At 36.2% G+C, this 8,414-nt stretch overlaps 3 non-coding genes across 3 annotated transcripts; all 3 read right to left on the reverse strand.

Moving 5' to 3' along the window:
• Positions 1–953: 953 nt before the first annotated feature.
• On the reverse strand, positions 954–1,118 carry LOC135764335 (U1 spliceosomal RNA). The gene has a single exon (XR_010539888.1). It is a non-coding gene; the product is annotated as a U1 spliceosomal RNA (small nuclear RNA).
• A 785-nt stretch (positions 1,119–1,903) lies between these two features.
• On the reverse strand, positions 1,904–2,094 carry LOC135764473 (U2 spliceosomal RNA). Its single transcript, XR_010540019.1, has one exon. It is a non-coding gene; the product is annotated as a U2 spliceosomal RNA (small nuclear RNA).
• A 5,671-nt stretch (positions 2,095–7,765) lies between these two features.
• Positions 7,766–7,930, reverse strand: LOC135764336 (U1 spliceosomal RNA). Its single transcript, XR_010539889.1, has one exon. It is a non-coding gene; the product is annotated as a U1 spliceosomal RNA (small nuclear RNA).
• Between the last annotated feature and the right edge of the window lie 484 nt (positions 7,931–8,414).

Here is an 8,414-nt window from a genome sequence, read left to right on the forward strand (position 1 = left end):
GACATATTTTGAAAATTAAACAATTGTGTGAGTTTGAGGAAGATAAAATTAATTAACGTTTTTAATAATTAAAAAAAAAAAGGAAGTCAGAATTGCGTTTATATATATACTTTTGTTTAAAAAAAAGAAAAAAATATACATAATTATGAGAAGTGCCCTTTATTTCACTTGAGCCCCTGCCCCTCAAAATGTCTGTGCACGTCCCTGAGCTGTAGTATGAAGGGTAGCGAATGAATGAATACATTGCAAAAAATCATTTCTTACTTGTTATTTCGAACTGTTTTAACTATACAAATATCTAGAAAGTCTTAAAATAAGATGCATTTTTTGATGAGCAAAATGCCCTAAGAAAATAAACCTAGCCTTTAGGGAGAAAAAACTCAGAATTTGGGCTTAAAACAAGCAAATAAATCTGCCAAAGGGGTAAGAAACAAATCTAGATATAAACACTTAATTCAAGAAAAATTGTCGTAGCCCATTGGCAGATTTGTTGGCTTGTTTAATGTACATGCATGTACAATATTTCAATTTGTCTTGTATTTATTAGCATTTTGTATTGCCCAACGCTGTCTAGGTTGTTTAACTGTTGTCATTTTCTTATAAAAGCCTTTATAATTTATTAGTTTGGATGATTGCCATTCCCGAGAACCTCTTATATTGGAAGTAAAAGAATCATCTAAGCATTATTTTGTGCTCTTAGACATGTAGCCGTTTGATTGTGGTTCTATTTAATGGCTAGTCTATTCGTTTGGAATGGTCAAACGGCTATTAGATTTTCACTGACAGCCCAAATTAAGCCTTGTTTTAGCCTAGACACTTATTCGCTGTCTATTAAAAGTTATGTAGTCGTTGAATAGCCGCTTTTTTGATGACTAATGTATTCTTGGGCCGTGGTTAGACGTCTCTTGGATTTTACGTAAAACGACAAGCGAATCTATTTTTAACACAAAGGTCAGGGGAGAGCGCGAACGCAGTCCCCCACTATCAGAAATTTTGCAGTCGAGATTCCCACATTTGGGGAATTCGCAAAGGGTCAGCCCAACCGGAGTGCAATGGCTGAGCCTCGCCCTGGGTGAACCACCTTCATGATCATGGTGTCTCCCCTGCCAGGTAAGTATGAGCGACACCCTTTGAGGCCAGACGGCCGCATCTTCCTGTGACCGATCACATCGACGGCGCCCCCGGAGGCCGTCCGACTAACATTTCATTTACTGTGTGTGACCAGGTGGAAAGCGCACGAAGCCACGTCTGAGACCAAACATTCTTCGAGATCTACCCTGTTTTTATTCCGTTTCCAGCCCGGTTGAACCGTGTAGAGTGAAATATGTGAAACAATTTAAATCAAATGGATTTAAATTGCGCATTCAAATATATGGTTTCGTTATTACAAAGTAACTTTACGTGGAATAGAAACAAAAAAAAATGTACAGAGCAATCAAGAAACAACGAAAGCATAGCAATTTTAGAACGTGGATAAATAAAAACACAGGGCTCAATGACTTACCCGTTGTCGTTGTGAGTTAAACAAGTACAGCTATGCTTCCAGGTCTGTCGACGTTGCTGTGGTTTTTCGACAGCTGTAGTATGAAGGGTAGTGAAAAAAGTTTTCAGGTGTTTTTAACATTCCAATCGGTCTCGTTCGCTTTTGTTGCGCCTTCAGCTGTGTCGAGGATGTTTAATTCGTCCTCGTATCACCTCCGCAAACTTGTAAAGAAATTAATTAAATACATTACAAAAACATTTCTTTATCAGCGTGTTCATTTCCACGCAAGCTTTTCGTTAAACCAATAAAGCCAACGAAATCACAGCAATTTTAAAACACACGGATTAGAAAAAACACCGTCATTCACGCACAAAAGAAGCAAATTCTTTTTTTTATACTTGACTTATTTATCCCCGAGATGGGGAGCGCACCATTCATGGAAACACTGCAATACCATGTTGATGCATGGAGTGGAAGGAGCAAGCTCCGCTTCCATTTCCGAAGGTCAAAAATCCATTTAACATATAGTCCCCGGATAGGAGACGTATCAGACATTAAACTGATAAGAACAGATACTACACTTGATCTTAGCCAAAAGGCCGAGAAGCGATACCGGAATAGACGCAGCCAAAGGGGGAGCCGGCGAAGGCGCTGGCTTTTGGGGTGGAGGCTAGCGGGCATTTAACTCTATACGTTCTCATTGTATAACCCAGAGGTAGAACGTTGAGCTAGCAAATCAGAAGTTCATGTTTTAATGCAGGATCTGATCCACGCTCATGAGAGAGAGAGAGAGAGAGAGAGATAGAGAGAATTTAGAATTTTCAAAAAACCTTTATTACAAATTAAAACATTTTCATAACCTCAAATCAGAAAAAACAAAGAAAAAAATATATATAGTAACGGAAATAACAAAAAATAAGCCAACATAGGAGCAAAGAACAAATCATCTTCAATAACCAGACACAGAGCTCATCCATAATACCAAATCAATTCAAAAGAAAGAAGATCATTCATTGCTTTAAAGTATCTAAAACCAATAAGGATTCTAGATTTAACTTATTTTAAAAACTGCTAATGTATCATGGCTTCCGGGTCTGTCAACGTTGCTGTGGTTTTTCGACAGCTGTAATATGAAGGGTAGAGTGAAAAAAAATATTTAAGTGTTTTGAACATCCCAATTTGTTCGTTTACTTAGTATTTTCTTAATGTTTTCGAGTTAAAAAATAATTCTTAAATCGAGATACATTTACTTAATAAGCAAAGTGGCTTAGAATTTAAGTCTTGTTTACTGAAATAAATTCTAAAATGTAATAGGTTAAGGCTTAAAACAAGTAAAAATATCTGCCAGTGGGGTAAGAAAAATAAACCTAAATTGAGTTTATTATTGAATTAAGTTGAAACTAGAATTAAGTTTATTTTTCTTACCCCGCTGGCAGATATTTTTTATTTGTTTTAAATATAAACCTGTTGATTTTTATAATTTATTTCAATTATTTTACAAAGTATGCGATCTGATTTTTTTAATCGCGGTGTTTCTTTTATTCCTCGTTTCTTTTCCGTGCATTTGCTTTATTTATTTATTTTTGCTTGTTGCATTTAAATGCACATTTGATTTGTTGCCACATTATTATGTGTTAATGTATTTTTTAACATGTTTATCAACAAAAAGTGCGTTATTATAATTAATTATATAGCTGTGAAATATATACAAGAATTCCCAGCAAAAACAAAACGTTTTTATAACAATTTTCTATTACAATAAATAATATCTTAAGCCACTTTGCTTACCAAGTAAATGTATCTCCATTTAAGCATTGTCAGATATTCACTAGAAAACAAGACAAAAACAGTAAGTAAGATATTAATTTACTTTTTTCTTTCAAACATAAATTTACAGACGGCTGGAAATTTTTAATAAAATAACTAGCCATACCTATTCGGGTCTGCTCCCGTTTGCTGTGATGACGGGGGACTTAGTCCAAAGCACATTTTGAGGAATACTTACACATTTTACTTCTTATTTCTTTGAAATTAATTATGCATACACTATGGATTAAAAATGTCCCGACTGCGAACCTGATAAAACCCAGGTAAAAAGCAAATACAAATAAACCATTTTGATTTAGCAAAAGTTTACAAATAAATGCACTCCTTGCACACAACAAGCACGTCTAGTTACCATTCATATTTTGCGTGATTTAAGTTTCGTCGCATACATTTTGGAAGGCACACGATAAAAACAAAATAAGGCTTTTAATGTATGCCGACCTCATTCTCCGTTGAGGGCTTATCAATCATAATAAACGCTGTTAACTCTTCTCATTGAATGGTCTAAATCCAATGCTGGTAAAGAAATCAAATGTGCATTTAAACGCAACAAGCAAGCCGTAAAGCAATGGATGCAGGCAAACAAACGAGCAATAGCACATACACCACGATTAGATCATCGGGTCGCATACTTTGGAATTAATAAGAAATAATTATTCAGTCTAAAGAAATAAGAAGTAAAATGTCTAAGTATTTCTCCAAATGTGCACACTCATTACAATAAACGGGAGCAGACACGAATAGTTATGTATGTCTCGTTATTTTATTTAAAATTGATAAGCTGTCTAACATATGATATATTTTGATAATACGAAATGCTAAAAAAATAATATAACACCAATCGACAATATCTGTTATTGTTATTTTTACAAGTAAATTCATGTGTAGGAGAAAACAAAGCAGCTGTCAGTCCATACTATATTGAGTGGCCATCGTAGTGGTGCAACCTGAACGATGTTTTCCCTACTTCCGGTCAAAGCCGCCATTTTGTGAAATAGGCATATAGGTGACGCTGGAGCACGCGGCCATTGTCTCTGTTCAACAAAACAAGTATATATATACACATACGCATATTTTTCCTCAATCAATCACCGAATACAAGGTGCAATTCGATGCCAACTGACCCTTCTCTCTGGTTTCATGTTTGTAAGGAAAATTAAGGGGGAAATTACGATAGCATTTCAGCCAAACATTCATTCGTGCCACGCTGCTTTTCTTTGAACGAAAAAAAACCCTCTGCTCCCCCTACACAATTTCTTCTCCTGTTATTTTATGCTTAAAACAAGCAAATAAATCTGACTACAGGGTAAGAAAAAATTCGTGAACTTTTCCCATAAACACTTAATTCAAGAAAAATTGTCCCACCCCACTGGCCATTTTTTATCCACAATACACATTCGATGTCTGCAGGCACCATTGTCTTTGTTCAACGCAAACAATTCTGTTGCGTTTTTCTTTGAACGAAGTGCTCCGCCTAGATAATTTGACCCATATTCACATGGGTTTGTTTCTCGTTTTTTTTTCTTTGAGAACAATCTATATAGCGCCTTCCACAATCGTTTTGGTGTTAGCTTTACGTAAAATAGAAACACAGAAAAGTACTGAGCGATGGAGAGACCACGAACGCGGAACGTATTATGGACCACGGACTGGCAAACAAACTGGCAACCACGCACTAAAGAAGCAAACTCTGATTTTAAACTCACCTTATTTGTCCCCGGAAAGCGCCAGAGTCGATGCACGGAGTGGACGGAACAAGCCTCGCTTCCATAGCCGAAGGTCAAAAATCCATTTAAACGTGTAGTCCCCGGTGTCCACTCGATCTTACCCAAAAAGCCGAGAAGCGATACCGCAATGGCATCCGGAGAAGGCGCTGGCTGTCGGGATGGAGGTTAGCGGGTCAGAGGTCCGGCACTGAAGGTCTGCGTTCATTATTCACCGTGTGCATTTCACTCTATATCCACTTTCTAATGTATAGCACTTGATAAGGATTAACAGTTTAAAAACAGAAATGCAAGACATCAGAAAATACATTTATTTTTTACTTTCATAACATGAGAGGTGTCATACAATAACAAATATGAGCTTTAAAATCACATTCCTAAGTTAAAAATATACATAAAAATAGATATATGGATCATTACACAAATCACTACTCAAAGGACCTATGTTAAATAACTGCTTCAATATTAATTAACAATAACATTTGGCCAAGGCAGTCCTTGTAAATAGACATATAAATAGACAAATAAAATCATGACATATATGCCGTAGAGCCTGAGATAGAGAAAAATAATAAGGAATTCTGCTTTTACTACCATCTCAGAAATATTGCCAGAATTAGAGGTTTTGTCTCAAGACAGGACTTAGAGAAACTTGTTCATGCTTTCATCACCAGCAGGGCCGATTATTGCAATGGTCAATGGATTTAAAAAGTACTGTTTCTTGTTTAAAAACCACTTCATGGCTACAATACATGACAGATATGCTAATCGAATATGAAACCGATTACTCGGATCAATAGGATCAGGTCATTTAGAAAAAACAAGGGTTCACTCAAAACAAGGTGCCTCAGCATTCAGTTATTATCAGCTTTCAGAAGAGATCAGATGTGCTTCAACAGTAGACACTTTTAAATCTAGATTAAAAACACATCAGTTTAACTTTGCATTTACTGAATGATTTAAAACAGTACGAATAAAACAGTACAAAAGAATAAAACAGTATGAACCTTACCTGTTATAAAGGGAATGAAGCTTACGGTATGGTGCTTACCTGCAGAAATAAATAAAGTACAATAAGAACACACAGAACTTCAATTTTCAAAATTATTTTAACATTAAATGATGATTATTTTACTGGTTTACCTGTTTGTGATTACCACAGGATCCCGTCACCTGGCTGCGGTCTTCATTTGGTGAACGGTTCTTCACTCATAATTGACCTATACAAGAAATAGAGAAGAATAATAAGCAATTCTGCTTTTACATGTAGATGTGTGCCCCAAGAACACAGACACACCGGCTCCAAAAAGTTTAAACAGTACACATTTCTGTTATTTTAATGTGGCAAATGTGTCAGCTTTAAAAGAAGCATACATTACCTTTTAAAGAGGAAATACCTTTTGCATGAAATACCTTTACTCCCAGCATAAGCAAGCAATTTTCAAAATGCTTTTAAAAGTAAATAGTGATTATTTTACTTGTTTACCTGTTTGTGATTACCATGGAATCCTGTCACCATCATTTTTAAGCTTGTAAAGCAAATAATGAAATATTGACTTAGTAGGAAAAAATATTTTGGAAGTATCGTGATAAATGATGAAGAAAATATTTTGCAAAGTGATGGTTAGCACACGGTTGATGGTACCTATTAAATTCCATCATATTTTTTTATTCCTACTATGGAAGTCAATGGTGACTATCTGCTGTGGGTTTACCATCATTCCTCAAAATACCTTCTTTTGTGTTACTCAGAAAAAAACTAATCCTCGTGTTGTTGTAAGCCTGTATGCATGAGTAAATGATGACAGAATTATCATCATAAATTGAAATATCCCTTTAAACTGTATTTCCCCCCTTAAACCTAAACTTATTTTCCTACAGCAAGTCATTTAGGTAATCAAGAAAATACTTTACCCGTTGTCTTTGTGAGTTAAACAAATACAGCTACGCTTCCAGGTCTGTCGACGTTGCTGTGGTTTTTCGACAGCTGTAGTATGAAGGGTAGCGAATGAATGAATACATTGCAAAAAATCATTTCTTACTTGTTATTTCGAACTGTTTTAACTATACAAATATCTAGAAAGTCTTAAAATAAGATGCATTTTTTGATGAGCAAAATGCCCTAAGAAAATAAACCTAGCCTTTAGGGAGAAAAAACTCAGAATTTGGGCTTAAAACAAGCAAATAAATCTGCCAAAGGGGTAAGAAACAAATCTAGATATAAACACTTAATTCAAGAAAAATTGTCGTAGCCCATTGGCAGATTTGTTGGCTTGTTTAATGTACATGCATGTACAATATTTCAATTTGTCTTGTATTTATTAGCATTTTGTATTGCCCAACGCTGTCTAGGTTGTTTAACTGTTGTCATTTTCTTATAAAAGCCTTTATAATTTATTAGTTTGGATGATTGCCATTCCCGAGAACCTCTTATATTGGAAGTAAAAGAATCATCTAAGCATTATTTTGTGCTCTTAGACATGTAGCCGTTTGATTGTGGTTCTATTTAATGGCTAGTCTATTCGTTTGGAATGGTCAAACGGCTATTAGATTTTCACTGACAGCCCAAATTAAGCCTTGTTTTAGCCTAGACACTTATTCGCTGTCTATTAAAAGTTATGTAGTCGTTGAATAGCCGCTTTTTTGATGACTAATGTATTCTTGGGCCGTGGTTAGACGTCTCTTGGATTTTACGTAAAACGACAAGCGAATCTATTTTTAACACAAAGGTCAGGGGAGAGCGCGAACGCAGTCCCCCACTATCAGAAATTTTGCAGTCGAGATTCCCACATTTGGGGAATTCGCAAAGGGTCAGCCCAACCGGAGTGCAATGGCTGAGCCTCGCCCTGGGTGAACCACCTTCATGATCATGGTGTCTCCCCTGCCAGGTAAGTATGAGCGACACCCTTTGAGGCCAGACGGCCGCATCTTCCTGTGACCGATCACATCGACGGCGCCCCCGGAGGCCGTCCGACTAACATTTCATTTACTGTGTGTGACCAGGTGGAAAGCGCACGAAGCCACGTCTGAGACCAAACATTCTTCGAGATCTACCCTGTTTTTATTCCGTTTCCAGCCCGGTTGAACCGTGTAGAGTGAAATATGTGAAACAATTTAAATCAAATGGATTTAAATTGCGCATTCAAATATATGGTTTCGTTATTACAAAGTAACTTTACGTGGAATAGAAACAAAAAAAAATGTACAGAGCAATCAAGAAACAACGAAAGCATAGCAATTTTAGAACGTGGATAAATAAAAACACAGGGCTCAATGACTTACCCGTTGTCGTTGTGAGTTAAACAAGTACAGCTATGCTTCCAGGTCTGTCGACGTTGCTGTGGTTTTTCGACAGCTGTAGTATGAAGGGTAGTGAAAAA

This window comes from Paramisgurnus dabryanus, chromosome 9, assembly GCF_030506205.2.
Source record: "Paramisgurnus dabryanus chromosome 9, PD_genome_1.1, whole genome shotgun sequence".
Lineage (NCBI taxonomy): Eukaryota > Metazoa > Chordata > Actinopteri > Cypriniformes > Cobitidae > Paramisgurnus > Paramisgurnus dabryanus.